Here is a 17217-nt window from a genome sequence, read left to right as displayed (position 1 = left end):
AACCTAGGTGTGTGCCCTGACCGGGAACCAATCCCACCACCGTTCAGTGTATGGACAATGCTCCAACAAACCGAGCCACCCACCCAGGGCTGTTCAGAATATTCTTAACTGAAACGGGCCCTTTTCATGACGAGTGTGTGATAGTGAATACAATTCCTACTAATGCAGTTTGGTGCCACTCTTTGATCTGGTTGAGGTACTGCCATTGCTTTTGCCCCATCAGTGTACATGGCACTCAATTGTTCCAGGATGAATCATAAGAGTCAAGAAAATTAACTAACAATAGATATATTTCAGCACCATGTTTCTTGGAGATTAAAAAAGATCTTCAATGATTAGTTGGTGCTGATGCTGAACAAATGCATGGAAAACAGCAAGTCCATTGATTTGTGAGACAAAAGTGCTGGAAGTTATCAACCTAATTTCCAGTTTGAATCCTTAACTGTATAATTGGAAAGTGGCAGGGCTACCATTTTTTCCCCACTGTGTATCTTAACAGACAGCTTGTAAGAGTGTGCAGCTGAAGTGGCTTTGTTTGAAGGACCTTGTTAAGCGATGGGCAGGGGGCCATGTGTTCCCAGAAGAATGTGGATGCTCTGGATTGCAGGTGGCCTTCTTTTCAGACAGGGGTGATTCTGCTGGCAACTAATCAGGAAGCTGGCTGGTGTCCTTGGCACTGCTGCCATCCCATGCACAGTAGGGATACAAGGGACTGAAGGAGGATGGGAGAGTGGACACCCTCCCTGATAGCAAAGAGCCATTGCCTGTTGTCTCCTCACCTCCACTGCCCATACAGACATGAAGGGTAATAGCTTCCTGTTTAATAAATGCTATTGATTGTACACTGACGACCTGAGGAGTCTCAAATACTGACTTCTCGCAACTCAGCAGCACAATGGAGACATGGAGGGTGGTCGATAGAAGTCATTAAGGATCTTGTTTGAGGCAAACTTGCTTATTCTGCAATATGTGCTTCTTTACTTAATTGGGGTCAGGCTGGTCTGTCTTTTGTAAAAATGATGTTGAGAGTATTTGAAAAATGAAAGATTGGCCCAACTGGTGTGGCTCAGCAGTTGAGCATGGACCCAGGAACCAAGAAGTCTCCAGTTTGATTCCCAGTCAGGGCATGTGCCCAGGTTGTGGGCTCAATTCCCAGTGAGGATGTGTGTGGGAGGTAGCTGATCAATGATGTTCCTCTCTCATCAATGTTTCTATCTCTCTCTCCCTCTCCATTCCCCTCTATCTCTAAAAATCAACAAAACCAAGTGATTAAGACTGAGAGCTGGCAGACTGGCAAAGTGGGCTGATTGGTCCCACCTTCTTGCAGCCATGGCTGTGGAGACAGACACAAACATAAGAGCAGTGGATTGTTAGGAGCTTCAACACAAAGACAGTGCCTGACAGTGGTCAGCACATAACTAGCTAACAGGAAGCCCAGAATTGGCAGCTAGAACAGAAGAGTGGGGTCCTAAACTAGCCCCCTTTGGGGTATTAAAATATGGCTGAAGCAAATAACACTTATTATATTTTCTTTTAAATTAAAAAAATTTTAGTATTAGTTATTTTATTTTTAATTGTTATTTAATTTATTGTTCTTTTTTTCACCTTTTTCTTCCTGATTCTCCCTTTGTATCCTGTTTTTCTTCTTCTTTCCTGCTTTAGTTTTTCTCTCTCATTCTTTTGATCTCTTTTTAAAAATTGGTCTTCTTTATCTGCTTTATTGATGTGTTATTATTACTGTAGTCTCTCTTGGCTTATTCATATATCTAATTTCCTCTTCCCTACTCCTACTCCATTTCCCCTTCTCTTTTTTTTTTTTTTTGCTATTCATTTTTTCTCTCTCTCTCCTCTCTTTTCTTCTCCTAATTTTTTAATTAGTTTCACTTCCCTAATTCAGGCCTATCTGCTCTCTTCTCTATTCTTCTTTTAAAAAAATAAATAATTAAAACTTTTTTTCTTCTTATCCACTCATTCTTGTTCTCCATTCTCTATACTACACCATGGTCCTTCCCCTATTCATCCAATTCCTTAACTTTATTTTCTGTATTTGAGCTCTGCCCCTACAGATTCTGCTCCCTCTTTTTCTGAGTGTTTTTCATTTGTGATTTTTGGTTTAGCTGTTTGTTTTGTTGTATTTTATCCCCATAGGGAAAGGTGAGGACTGCAATCCAGGTTGGAGAGAGGAATCCATGTCGGGGAAGTCTGCGCCCCACAAAGCCCGCGGCCTTTGGGGCCAGGTGATCCGTAAGTGTGGAAGGGGATCCACAGGGCTGCTGGCAGAAGGGAGCTCTAAAAATTATCCCATAGCTGGATTGGGCGCAAAAAGGCAGCCTCGGATTTTACCAGTGCGCCGGCTGCTTAGTGCCAGGGGAAAAAGGATGTGCAGAAGAGATGTTTGGAGAATTGTGTGCAGAGCTGGACGGAGAGAAAGAGCTACATAACCAGACACCCGGAGAAGAGAGATCATGGGGAGACAAAGAAATAGCCCACAAACGAAAGAAAAGGAGGAATCACCAGAAAAGGAAGTAAACAAAAAGGAGGTAAGCAATATGTCAGAGAAAGAATGCAGAGAAATGGTCATAAGGTGGCTGAAAAGAATGGAAGACAAATTCAACAATATGTGTAAGAACCAAGAGGAAATGAAGAAGAACCAAGAAGAAATGAAAAATGACATCGCTGCTATAAAGAACTCAATAGAAAGCATCAACAGTAGACTAGAAGAAGCAGAGGACTGCCATCAGTGACCTAGAAGACAAGGTAGGAAAAAATACCCAAGCACAGCAACATCTAGGAAAAAAGAAAACTTAAAAAACAGGAGGAGAGCCTAAGGAAACTTTGGGACAACATGAAATGAAACAACATCCACATAATAGAGGTGCCAGAAGGAGAGGAAACTGAGCAAGGAATAGAAACATGTTTGAAGAAATAATGACAGAAAACTTTCCTGATATAGGAAAGAAAACACACAAATCCAAGAAGCTCACAGGTCCCAAACACACAAATCCAAGAAGCTCACAGGTCCCAAACAAAATGAACCCCAAAAGACCGACACCAAGGCACATTATAATTTTATTGGCAAACACCAACGACAAAGTATGAATCTTAAAAGTGGCCAGAGACAGAAAGTGATCTACAAAGAATCCCCCATCAGACTAGTGACTGATTTCTCAACAGAAACACATCAGGGAAGAAGGGAATGGAGTGAAATATACAAAGTCATGCAAAGGAAGGGTCGGAATCCGAGAATACTATACCCAGCAAGGCTATCAATCAAAATTGAGGGTGAAATCAGGAGCTTCACAGACAAAAAAGAACTATGGGAGTTTATTACCACCAAACCAGCAACGCCCGAAAATGCTAAAGGGTTTGCTATAAAAAGAAGAAATAGGAAATGAAGAAGGAACACAGGCGTAAAGAATGAAAATGGCAACAAACAAATACCTATAAATAATAACTTTAAATGTTAATGGATTAAATGCCCCAATCTAAAGACATAGGGTAGCTGAGTGGATAAGAAAACATGACCCATATATCTGCTGTCTACAGGAAACCCACCTCAGAAAAAAGGACTCACACAGACTGATGGTGCAGGGATGGGAAAATATTTTTCAGGCGAATGGAAATGAAAAAAAAGCTGGGGTAGCAATACTTATATATGACAAATTAGATCTCAAAGGGAAGGACATAACAAGGGATAAGGAAGGCCACTTCATAATACTAAAGGGAGCAATATAACAAGAAAATATAACTCTGGTAAACATATACGCACCCAATACAGGATAACCCAAATACATAAAAAAAACTTCTGGAGGATATCAAGGAAGAGAGTGATAGCAATACAGTCATAGTAGGGGACTTTAATACCCCACTATCACCATTGGACAAATCCTCTAAACAAAAAAAATCAGCAAAGAAACATCAGTCCTAAATGATGCACTAGGTCAGATGGAATTAATTGACATCTTCAGAACATTTCACCCCAAAGCCACAGAATATACATTCTTCTCAAGTTCACATGGGTCATTTGAAAGATAGACCATATATTGGGTCACTGGAAAGTCTCTTCAAATTCAAGAAGATAGAAATCATATCAAACATCATCTCAAATCACAATGGCATAAAATTAGAAATCAACTACAATAAAAACAATAAAAAAAACCCAAACACCTGGAGGCTAAATAGCATGCTATTAAACTATGACTGGGTTACCAGAGAGATCAAAGAAGAAATAAAAAGCATCATGGCAACAAACGACAATGAAAACACAACAATCCAAAATCTATGGGACACAGTGAAAGCAGTCTTGAGAGGGAAGTTCATAGCTCTACAAGCCTGCCTCAAAAAACAAGAAACAATGGTAATAAATTATCTAACCCTACAACTCAAAGAGTTAGAAAGAGCAACAAGAAAAGCCCAATGTAAGGAGTAGGAAGGAAATAATAAAGATCAGAGTGGAGATAAACGACATAGAGACTAAAAAAAACAATACAAAAGATCAACAAACCAGGAGCTGGTTATTTGAAAGGATAAACAAGATTGATGAACCTCTAGCCAGGCTCACCAAGAAGCAGAGAGAGGACCCAAATAAACAAAATCAGAAAGGACAGAGGTGAAATAACAACCCATCCCACAGAAATACAAACAATTATGAAAAAATGCTATGAACAACTCTATTCTAACAAAATTCTATGGACAACCTAGATGAAATGGACATCTTCTTAGAAAAATACAAGCTCCCAAAACTCAACCAAGAAGAGTCAAAAAACCTGAATAGGTCGATAACTACCGAAGAAATTGAAACAGCGATCAAAAAATCTTCCAGCAAACAAAAGCCCTGGTCCGGGTGGCTTTCAGGGGAGTTCTACCAAGCATTCAAAGAACTAAAACCTATCCTCCTCAGACTATTCCAAAAAATTCAAGAGCAACACACATTTCCAGGATCTTTCTATGAAGCCAGCATTCCCCTAATCCCAAAACCAGACAAAGATACCACAAATAAAGAGAACTACAGGCCAATACCCTTGATGAACATAGATGCTAATATCCTCAATGAAATCCTAGCAAATCGGGTTGAGCAATACATTAGAAAGATCATACACCATTGACCAAGTGGGATTTATGCCAGGAAGGCAAGGATGATTCAACATCCGAAAATCAATAAATGTGATACATCACATAAACAAACTGAAAGACAAAAATCACATAATAATATCAATCGATGCAGAAAAAGCATTTGACAAAATCCAACACCCTTTCTTGATAAAAACTCTCAGCAAAGTGGGAATAGAGGGATCATACCTCAACATAATAAAAACCCTATATGACAAACCTACAGCCAATATCATACTCAGTGGGCAAAAACTAAATCCATTTCCCCTAAGAACAGGAACAACACAAGGATGCCCACTTTCACTACTCCTGTTCGACACAGTACTAGAAGTACTAGCCATAGTGATCAGACAAGAAGAAAAAATGAAAGGCATCCAAATTGGGAAAGAAGAAGTAAAACTGTCCTTATTTGCAGACGACATGATATTATACATAGAAAAGCCCAAAAACTCCACCAAAAAACTACTAGACCTAATCAATGAATTTGGTAATGTAGCAGGATACAAAATTAACACCCAGAATTCTATGGCCTTTTTATACACCAATAATGAACTCACAGAAAGGGAAATGAAAAAAAAAACAATCCCATTTACCATTGCACCAAAAAAAATAAGATACCTAGGAATAAACTTAACCAGGGACGTAAAAGACCTATACTCGGAAAATTACAGGACATTGAAAAAAGAGATAGAGGAAGACATAAACAAATGGTAGAACATACTATGTTCATGAATTGGTAGAATCACCATCATTAAAATATCCATACTACCTAAAGCAATCTATAGATTCAATGCAATACCTATTAAAATACCAATGGCATATTTCAAAGATCTAGAACAAACTCTCCAAAAATTCATCTAGAATAAAATAAGACCCCTAATAACCACAGCTATCCTGAGAAAGAATAACAAAGTTGGAGGGATCACAATACCAGACATCAAACTATATTACCAAGCCACAGTTCTCAAAACTGCCTGGTACTGGCACAAGAACAGACATATAGACCAATGGAACAGAATAGAGGACCCAGAAATTGACCCAAGCCATTATACTCAAAAGTGATTGCTGAATTCCCACTCAGCACTGGGGACTCTTTGTTCCTAGCACAGGCCTAGGCACCTACTGGGAGGGAGATCCAGTACTGAAAAGGTTGGTTCTAGATAGGTCTGTAAAATAAACATTTGGCAAATGAATGAACAAAAAGCAAAGAGACATTGATAGAGAAGATGTTCCACTCTGCTGACTTAAAGTTTGCTTTCAAAAGGAGGTTTGAAGCTTCCTGCTGTTTTTTTTGTTTTTGTTTTTTTTTAGCTTCTTTGCATTTTTAAAAGGCAGGACCACTGAAGTCTAATGGGAGAAAGACAAGAAAGTGCTGGGCATTCAGAATCATGGGCAGTGGGAATATTGGGGAACCTCAGACCAGTCACTTCATCTCCCTGAACCAGTTTCAATCTGCAAAATAACTAATGTGTGTGTTTTAAAAAATATTTTTATTTATTAAATACATTCGGGTGACATTGGTCAACATGAACATATAGGTTTCAGGTGTGGGGTTCTATGTTACTGGATCTGTGTATTGCACCGTGTACCCAACGCAGGAAGCAACACCAGGCTGGTGAACAGGAGATGAGGTGTGAAGGCGCATCATGGGTCAACTGGCCACCAGAGGCCAAAGGGCTGGCCTGTGAAGGACTAGGGACAGGAGCAACATCCTGGCGTGAACTGGTCTGCAGTCAGAACCCTCTCCTCCCTGAGGCAGGTCACAAAGCAGCTACTGCATTTCTGAACAAGAAATTGAGACACGGGTTTTGACAAAAAAAATTTAAGATATTTTAAAAATTCATGAATCTATGTGGGATGTCGTAAAGTGGATTAAGATATCATATGTATGTACATGTTAATGAATCAGGTTTATTACAAATATGAAATCAGAAAAGAGCTCTTTGCTCAGGAATTCATTCATCAAGTGTGTGCTGTCTACCTGGGTCTCGGGGGCAGGGACTTCACAGGTCACCTTTCAGGTGCTGAGAGGGGCTGAGGGACAGACAGGTGAACAAGAACCAAGGCAACACTTTATTTCAGGAGATAGGAAGAGCCACAAAGAAAACAGACTTAGCTTATTATGACTAGGGAACCACAGGGACACAAAGGATTTCTGTTGGTGCCCTGACCAATGACCTTAAACACAGTGGTTCACAGGACAAAGTGTGGGATCCCAGGTGCTGTGGGTCAGAAACCCGAGGAGGTTCATTGGGTTGCCCTCCTCCCAGGAGGCCTTGGGGGGGCCTGCTCATGGGGAGGTGGCAGAATCCATTCCTTATGGGACAGTTCCCTTCTGTGTCCCTGCCAAAGCCACTCCCAGCTTCCTGGGCGCTCCCAAAAATGTTGGCCTTTGATCCCTTCCTCCAGCCTCAAAGCCAGCAACTCAAGTGGAGTCCCTCCCTGGCTTCTCTGCCCCGCCCTCCCACCCAGTTTTCACTGTCAAGAACACCTGGTTATGGAGGGTCAGGACCTCGGGGAGAGCCACGCCTCCTGTGCTTTCTGTAGAGGGCCTGGGTTGTGTTGGTGTCAATAAATGTTTATTCACTGATTTTAAACAACACAAGAAAATTTGAGAGGTTGGCCCACATGGCTGACCTGGCAGGGTTGCTAGGTTACCTCTATGACCTGTCTTACCATTCTGACCTCTGTCAGTACTGTGACCTATTGCCTGCTGTACCTCCTAGGGCTGGGTGGGGGCTCCCCAGCAGGGTGACTCCCCAGCAGGCTCAGGGAAGGGCTCCCCAAAATATTTAAACTGAGTAGTGGCTTTTGAGACAGAGCTGGCCCCATGGAGAGCTGTGAAAGCCTCCCGAAAAGGAGAGGCAGTGCCCAGGGCAAGGACAGCCAGGCTGGATGGGAACAGCAGATGGTGGAGGGGGCACATAGGGGACCCTAGGGTGGATTGAAAATGCTGTCACAGCATGAAGGCTTTTAGGCACCAGAATAGGGGGATCTGATTTATATTTTTTAGAGATCACTCGGTGATTTGACATTTGAAATGATATTTGACATGTGTCCTGAGAGCCCGGGAGGATTTGGGCAGATGACGATGGTGAGATGTGCTTCAGGTACAGACAGTGGACACGGCCTGGAGGCAGGACAGATGAACACTGGGGACCAGCGCACATGCCTTTCAGAGCTTGTGAGTGATGGGACAGGGCAGGGAAACAGAAGACCCTGCATGGAGGGGGCAGGGCAGGGGGAAGGGGTCCTTCATGGAGAGGGCAGGGTAGGGGAGGCAGTGAACCCTCCATGGAGGGGCCGGGCAGGGAGGAGAAGGGACCTTCCATGGAGGGTGCAGGGCAGTGGGGGCAGGGAACCCTCCATGGAGGGGACAGGCAGGGAGGAGAGGGGACCCTCCATGGAGGGGACAAGGCTGGGAAGAGAGGGGACCCTCCATGGAGGGGACAAGGCTGGGAGGAGAGGGGACCCTCCATGGAGGGGACAGGGCAGGGAGGAGAGGGGATCCTCCATGGAGGGGATGAGGCTGGGATGAAAGGGGACCCTCCATGGAAGGGTTGGGTCAGGGAGGAGAAGGGACCCTCCATGGAGGGGGGACCGTAGGGGGATGGGAACCCTCCATGGAGGGGACAAGGCTGGGAGGAGAGGGGACCCTCCATGGAGGGTACAGGGCAGGGAGGAGAGGGGACCCTCCATGGAGGGGACAAGGCTGGGAGGAGAGGGGACCCTCCATGGAGGGGACAAGGCTGGAAGGAGAGGGGACCCTCCATGGAGGGGACAGGGAAGGGAGGAGAGGGGACCCTCCATGGAAGGGACAAGGATGGGAGGAGAGGGGACCCTCCATGAAGGGGAGAGGGCTGGGAGGAGAGGGGACCCTCCATGGAGGGGACAAGGCTGGGAGGAGAGGGGAACCTCCATGGAGGGTACAGGGGAGGGATGAAAGGGGACCCTCCATGGAGGGGACAAGGCTGGGAGGAGAGGGGAACCTCCATGGAGGGTGCAGGGCAGTGGAGGCAGGGAACCTTCCATGGAGGGGGGGGCAGGCAGGGACGAGAGGGTAGCCTCCATGGAGGGGACAAGGCTGGGAGGAGAGGGGACCCTCCATGGAGGGGACAAGGCTGGGAGGAGAGGGGACCCTCCATGGAGGGGACAAGGCTGGGAGGAGAGGGGACCCTCCATGGAGGGGGACAGGCAGGGATGAGAGGGGAGCCTCCATAGAAGGGATGGGTCAGGGAGGAGAAGGAACCATCCATGAAGGGGGGACCATAGGGTGATGGGAATCCTCCATGGAGGGGACAGGTAAGGAGGAGTGGGAACCCTCCATGGAGGACACGGGTCAGGGAGGAGAGGGGACCCTCCATGGAGAGCACAGGTCAAGGAGGAGAGAGGACCTTCCATGGAGGGGGGACTGTAGAGGGATGAGGACCCTCCATGGAGGGGACAGGGAAGGAAGAAGAGGGGACCCTCAATAGAAGCGGCTGGGCAGGAAGGACAAGGGACCCTCCATGGAATGGGAAGGAAGAGGAGGAGAGGGGACCCTCCATGGAGGGGGCAGGGCAGTGGGGAAGGGAAACAGGGAACCTTCCAAGAATGGGCTGGGCAGGGAGGAGAGGGGACGCTCCATGAAGAAGGGAGGGCAGGGGAAGTGGGGACCCTCCATGGAGGAGACAGGGCAGTGAGGCAGGGAACACTCCATTGAGACTACAGGACAGGTGGGGCAGGGGACCCTCCATGGAGGGGTAGGGCAGGGAGGAGAAGGGACCCTCCATGGAGGGGAGATGACAGGGAGGAGAAGGGACCCTCCATGGAGGGGAAATGACAGGGAGGAGAAGGGACCCTCCATGGAGGCGAGATGACAGGGATGAGAGGTGACCCTCCATGGAGGGGAGAGTACAAAGAGTAGAGGAGACCCTCCATGGAGGTTACAGGTAAAGAGGAGGGACCCTCCATGGAGGTTACAGGGCAGGGAGGTTAGGACCCTCCATGGAAGGGAAGGATAGTGGGAATGAGTACTCTATATGGAGGGGGAAGTGAAGGGGTATGGGGAACAGGGAACTCTCCATTGATGGGCAGGGCGGTGGGGAGGGGGAACACGGGACCCTCCATGGATTGGCTGGTCAGGGAGGAGAGGGGACTCTCCATGGAGGAGGGAGGGCAGGGAAAGTGGGGACCCTCCATGGAGGGGACTGGGCAGGGAGGAAAGGGGACCCTCCATGGAGGGGACAGGGAAGGGAGGAGAGGGGACCCTCCATGGAGGGGACAGGGCAGGGAGGACAGGGGACCCTCCATGGAGGGGACAGGGCCGGGAGGAGAGGGGACCCTCCATGGATTGGCTGGTCAGGGTGGAGAGGGGACTCTCCATGGAGGAGGGAGGGCAGGGAAAGTGGGGACCCTCCATGGAGGGGACAGGGCAGCGAGGAGAGGGGATCCTCCATGGAGGGGACAGGGCCGGGAGGAGACGGGACCCTCCATGGAGGGGACAGGGCAGGGAGGAGAGGGGACCCTCCATGGAGGGTGGAGGGCAGGAGACAGGGAAACCTTCATGGAGGAGGCAGGGCATGGGGACAGGGAACCCTGTATGGAGAGGATAGGACAGGGGGACAGGGAAACCTTCATGGAGGGGGCAGGGCAGGGGGACAGGGAACCCTCCTGGGAGGGGGCAGTGCAAGAGGACAGGAAACCCTACAGGCAGGGGGCATAACAGTGTGGACAGGGAACCCTTCAGAAAGGAGTTCGAGCTGGGGACAGGGAACTGCACATGGAGGGAAGGAATAGTGAATACAGGAAACCCTCCATGCAGTGGGGAGGGCAGGAGTAAAGGGAACCCCAATTTAAGGGGGACAGGGCAGGGAGGAGAGGGGAGACCGGGAACCCTCTATGGCAGTGGTTCTCAACCTTCTGGCCCTTTAAATACAGTTCCTCATGTTGTGATCCAACCATAAAATTATTTTTGTTGCTACTTCATAACTGTAACGTTGCTACTGTTATGAATCGTAATGTAAATATCTGATATGCAGGATGGTCTTAGGTGACCCCTGTGAAACGGTCATTCGACCACCAAAGGGGTCGCAACCCACAGGTTGAGAACCGCTGCTCTATGGGGAGGGGCAGGGCAGTTGGACAGGGAACCCCCATGCAGGGGGAGGGCAGGAGGTAAGGGAACCTCACTTTGAGAGAGCAGGGCAGAGAGGAGACAGAACTATCCATTGAGGGAGCAGGGCAGGGGGACAGGGATCTCAACTTTAGGGGCAGGGGAAGGGAGGGGAAGGTACCCTCTATGGATGGGCAGGGCAGGGGTGTAGAGAACCCCACTTTGAGGGGGAGGGGCAGGGAGGAGAAGGTTTCCTTCATGGAGGGGGCAGGGCAGGAGGACAGAGAACCTCACTTTGAGGGGGAGGGGCAGGGAGGAGGAGGTTTCCTTCATGGAGGGGGCAGGGCAGGGGGACAGAGAACCTCACTTTGAGGGGGCAAGCAGTGGGGAAAGGGAACCCCAGTTTGAGGGAGAAGGGCAGGGAGGAGACAGAACCCTACATGGAGGGGAGAGGCTGGGGGGATAGGGAACCCTACTTTGAGACAGCAAGGATTTTGGCACAGATCCTTAAATAAAGGGCAGGGCAGGGGGGAGAGGGCATCCTCCATGGAGGTAGCAGGGCAGGGAGGACAAAGAACCCCACATAGTCTGAGCAGGATAGTGGGGTTAGGGCACCATCTATGGAGGGGCCAGGGAAGGGAGGACAGGGAAGTAGAGATAGGTAACAGGGGAAGCAGACCCCTCCATGGAGAGTCCCCTGTTCCCCCATGGTGGGGCCCTTGTTTCCTAGCCCTGCCCCTTTCGCAGCATTCCCTGTCCTACCTGTCCATCGGCCCCTCCCGTGGTCCCCTGTCCCCGCTGCCCTGCATTCCCATGGAGGGGCCCCTGTCTCCCCTGCTCTGACCACTCTGTGGTTGGTCCCCTTATCCTTCTGCCTTTTCCCTCCATGAAGGGTCTTCTGTTTCCCTGCCCTGACCCCTCACTCACAGGCATCTGAGGGGCATATGCTCTGGTCTCTCCAGTGTTCATCTCTCCTGCCTCCAGGCCGAGTGTCCACTCTCTGTACCTGAAGCACATTCTCACCTTCTTCATCTGTCTAAATCCTACCCGTGCTCTCAAGACACATCTCAAATATCATTTCAAATGTCAAATCACAAACAGGGGAAGGGGGGTAGGGGGGTGGAGGAAGGGGGGTGGAGGGTGGGGGAGAGGGAGTGGGGGGTGGGGGTGGGGGATGGGAGGTGGGTGGGTGGGTGGTGTGGGGTATGGGATGTGGGGGTGGCGGGTGGGGGTAGGGGTGGGGGGTAAGAGTGGGAGGTGGGGGGGGTAGTGGTGGGGGATGGGAGCTGGCAGGTCAGGGGTGGGGATGGCAGGTGGGGGCTGAGGGTGTGGGGTGTGGGGTGGCAGGTGGGGGTGGCATGTGGGGAGTAGGAGGTAGGGTTGGTGGGTGACAGGTGGGGGAGGGAGAAGAGGGCATGGGGGGGGATAAATGGGGATGGAAGGAGACTTGAAGGCAGTGAACACAATACAATATACAGATGATGCATTATAGAATTGCACACCCGACCTATGCAATTTTATTAATGAATGTCACACAAATAAGGTTGATTAAAAATAAGTAAAAGGTGGGTCTTTTGAGGTTGATTAGGTCATGAGGGTGGAGCCCTCATGAATAGGATTAATACCCTTTTCAAAGATAGCCCATGCTAGGCTTATCAGGAGATGACTTTATATGTTATATAAATGTCTAACCACTCTTTTGTACACTTGAAACTAATATTGAATGTCATCCCTAACTGAAAAAAAATTAAAGTAGTAAAACAATTTTTAATAAAAATAAAAATACAAATCAGAGTGATCTTTAAAAAATATAAATCAGATCATTTCACTCTGTGCCTAAAAGCCTTAAGCGCTCCAGCAGGGGTCAGCTCTCCAGACAGAATCATGCCTGTGAGGGTGTTACACTGCTGGGAGAGGAATGCCCTGTCTTCTTCCTCCAGTTGCTCCCTTCCCTGTGCTGGTGACGTGTGGCACTGGTACAAGGCAGTACTGTGCTTCCTTGAGAGTGAGCTAAGCATCACTTTGGCTGCTTACTTGTAGTGTGGGAGTAGACACAGAAAAAATAAAGTTAAGCCTTAAAGATTCTAACAGCATTTCGACCCACCAAATGGACCTCTATCCTCCCTTCCCTACACTCCAGCCAGCCTGGCTCATCCAGCCTTGAGGAAAGAAGGCAGGGACAGTGCTGCTCAGGAAGCCAGTGAGCATGCATGTGATCGGAAGTCTGGAGAGAGCTCCAGTTCTCTTAGGATAGAAATCGAGGGATGAATCTGCTGAAATCAGCCACCCATGAGGGGACTCTACTTTTCACTACCTGATGAGGGCATCACACCTGCATGATCCTGCCATGCTCTCGCTCCCCTGTGGCATCCCAGGGGACCCATGAATCAGCCACAACAGGAAGCAGCTCTCTGGCCTTTGAGAATCCACAGACCCTCTGCAAAGCCCTTAAGCTCACAGGGCTGATCTCAGACTACAGGTCCCAGACATCTTAAATCCTGGGAAGCAGCCTCTTTTGACTTATTCCTTCTCCTCCTACAAACAACACCAGGTCTGTGTCTTCTGTACACTGCTCAAAGATGTGTGAGGACCCAGCAGGTGGCAGCTGGACCTGGTATACCCTGGGACATTTGCTGAGTGGCCTCAGACCCAACACTGACACTGAGCTTGAACCTGCATCAATCTGGTGTACACCACTCACCTCTACCTGGGGACTCCCTGAGCACCTACCTCATGCAACTTGAATGCTTCCAGAGACTCTTTCATTCACTGAGACTAACAGGCACCCAGCAGATGGAGGCAGACAGGGAGGCAGAGCATGGTGTGCTCTGGGACTTTTGCTGACCTGTCCCCAGGCTCAATGCTAGTAAAAGCCAGCTTTGGTGCCCTGCTTGGACCCTCCTGTGCTCACTCAGCCTCGATAGAGGCTGTCACACATTGTGAATTGCTTTGTAGATGCAAATAGATTGCCCTGGGCCAGTCACATAAAGCATCTGACATTGTTCAGCACCAGAGTCCCTCCCAGGAAGCCCCAGGACCAACAAGCCCAGTGGCAGCTTCCAAGCACATCAGAGCAGGATACAATTAGCCTCACAAGCTGCATATCCAAAGAGAGATCTAGGCAGGCACCAGAACCTGCTGAGATGAAAATCGCTCCACCTGGTCAACACCTGTCAGCAGCTCATACACTGCACTGTAGGCAGGGTACACTGGTCCCAGCCAACTAGCCTGAGCATCGACTCAATACATGCATGGGCCAATAGCCATCAAGAATCAACCACCACAGGAAGGTTCACATAACATACATGGGACATCCCTGGAGCACTCAACTCAGGTGATCAAGAAAACCTTGCCACTGGGATCCACAGGACACCTACTACACAAAGTCACACTACCAAGACTTGGGTTCTAATACAAAGAAACAAGCACACAGAGGCAGCCAAAATGCAAAGAAACATGCCCCGAATTTAAGAACAGGAGACACATCCAGAAAAAATGCTAAATGAAGTGAAGGCAAGCAATATACCAGATACAGGGTGTTTTAAAAAAAATGGTTGTAAGGATGTGAATAGAAGTTAGGCGAAGAATGGATGAAATCAGTGGGAACTTGAAAACTGATAGTAGGCATGAAAAAGAACATTTAAGCCATATAAAAGATCCAGTCAGAAATAAAGAGTACAACCTCTGCAATGAAGAATACACTAGAGGAAATAAATAGTTGGATGAAGCAGAGAATCAAATTAGTGATTTGGAAGAGAAGGTCACAGAAGACAAAAGCAGAAAAAAGAAAAACATGATTTTTAAAAATGAGGACTGTTTAGGGGACTTTTGGGACAACATGAAGCATAACATCCACATTACAGGAGTACAAGAAGGAGAAAAGAAAGATTAAGGGACTACAGCCTATTAAAAGAAATAATGACCGAACACTTCCCTAACCTGGTGAAGGAAAAGACACACGTACAGGAAGTTCAGAGTCCCAAAGGAGATGAACTCAAACAAACAGGACACCAAGACACATCATAATTAAAATAACAAAGATTAAAGACAGGACATCTTAAAAGCAACAAGATAAAGACAGTCAGTTACCTACAAGGGAGCTCCCATCAGATTGTCAGCTTGTTTCTCAGCAGAAACATACCAGGTCAGTAGGGGTTGGCACAAAATATTCTAAGTAATGAAAAGCTAGGACCTTCAACCAAGACTACTTTACCCAGCAAGGCTGTCATTTAAAATGGATGGAGAAATAAAGAGCTTCGCAGACAAGAAACAGCAAAGAAGTGTGTTACCACCAAACATTAGTATAAGAACTATCAAGAAGGAATAAAAGGGAAACAGAGTTAAAAGAATAAAACATATCTATGAATAATCACTTTAAATGTAAGTGGCTTAACTGCTTCAATTAAAAGGCATGATAGCTGAATCGATAAGAAAAGAAGAACCATAGATATGCAGTCAATAAGAGACCTACCTCAGAATGAAAGATATACAGACAAAAAGCAAGGAGATGGCAAAAGATATTTCATGCAAATACAAACGAAAAGAAAGCTGGGGAGGTAATACCTATAGCTGACAAAATAGACTTTAAAACAAAGGCTATATTGAGCAATAAGGAAGGACACCACATAATGATAAAGGGAGCAATCCAACAAGAGGATATAACCCTTGCAAACATGTATTTCCTCAACATAAGAGCACCTAAATGTGTAAATCAAGTCCTGATGTACATCAATGGAGAGTTAAACAATAATATACTCATAGTAGGGCATTTTAATACCACCTTGGCATCAATGGCTGGATTTTTCCACACAGAAAATCAAGAAGGAAAGAGTAGCCTTAAATAACACACTAGATCAAATGGATTTAATTGGTATCTTCAGAGCATTTCACCCAGAAGCAGTAGAATATACATTCTTTTTAAGTGCACGTACAACATGTTCTAGGATACACCACATGTTAGGACACAAAAACCAGTCTCAGGAAATTTAAGAAGAATGAAATCATATCAGGAATCTTATCAGACCATAACTGTATACAACTGGAAGTCACTGAGAAAAAAACCGATATACAGGTGATCTATTACTTAATTGTACACACCTAAAACCACCCTGCCCCAATAAATTTATTAACAGAGAAATAAAAGCAATGAAAAGCAAAAAAATAAAATAAAAATCTGGAGATACACAGTGGCGAGAATTGCATGTCAATATACGTAATGTATACTTAACTGTGGTTAAAACTCTAAATCTTATATTTATTTGACCACACTAAAAATGAATAATATAGGATTGAAAAAAAAAACATAAAAAGAAAAAGATAAATCTGCAAAACACAGAAAGTCTTGGAGGCTAATTAACATGTTACTAAACAATGAATGGTTAACAATGAGATCAAAGACATAATCAAATGATACCTTGAAACACATGGAAATGAGAGGACAACAATCCTAACTCTATGGAACACAGCATAAGCAGTCCTAAGAGGGAAATTCATAACATTACAGGCCTACCTCAAGAAACAAGAAAAATCTGAAATACATCATCTAACTTTACACTTAGAGGAACTAGTGCAAAAAAAAAAAAAAAAACAACAAAAAAGACACCACAAAGTGAGAATAATAAAGAAATAATAAAGATCAGAGCAGAAATAAACAAAACAGTAAAAAACAAACAAGTGATCAATGAAGCACGGGCCATTGTGTGTCAGTGGTTAGAGCTATGGTCCACGCACCAAAGGATCATGGGTTCGATTCCCAGTCAAAGGCACGTACCTGGGTTGCAGGTTCACCCCTGCCCCCTGTTGAGGTGTGTGTGTGTGAGAGAGACAACCATTTGATGTGTGTGCTTCACATTGATGTCTCTCTCTCTCTCCCCCTCTCTCTCTCTCTCTCTCTCTCTCTCTTTCCCCTCCCTCCCTCCCTCCTTCCCTCTTCTCTAAAAAAAAAAAAAAAATTCATTGGAAAATATATCCTTGGTGAGGATTAAAATAAAAAAAAACTTCTCAACAAACACAGA

At 46.5% G+C, this 17217-nt stretch overlaps 1 non-coding gene across 1 annotated transcript; it reads left to right on the top strand.

Annotated features, from left to right (window-relative positions):
* The first annotated feature begins 13056 nt into the window (after positions 1-13056).
* On the top strand, positions 13057-13259 carry LOC138999035 (small nucleolar RNA SNORA74). Its single transcript, XR_011469303.1, has one exon. It is a non-coding gene; the product is annotated as a small nucleolar RNA SNORA74 (small nucleolar RNA).
* The last annotated feature ends 3958 nt before the right edge of the window (positions 13260-17217 follow it).

Source organism: Myotis yumanensis, unplaced genomic scaffold (assembly GCF_028538775.1).
Source record: "Myotis yumanensis isolate MYYU_CA2020_CCGP unplaced genomic scaffold, mMyoYum1.0.hap1 SCAF_21, whole genome shotgun sequence".
NCBI lineage: Eukaryota > Metazoa > Chordata > Mammalia > Chiroptera > Vespertilionidae > Myotis > Myotis yumanensis.
The sequence above is the reverse complement of the archived record's forward strand: the minus strand, read 5'-3'. Positions and strand labels throughout refer to the sequence as shown.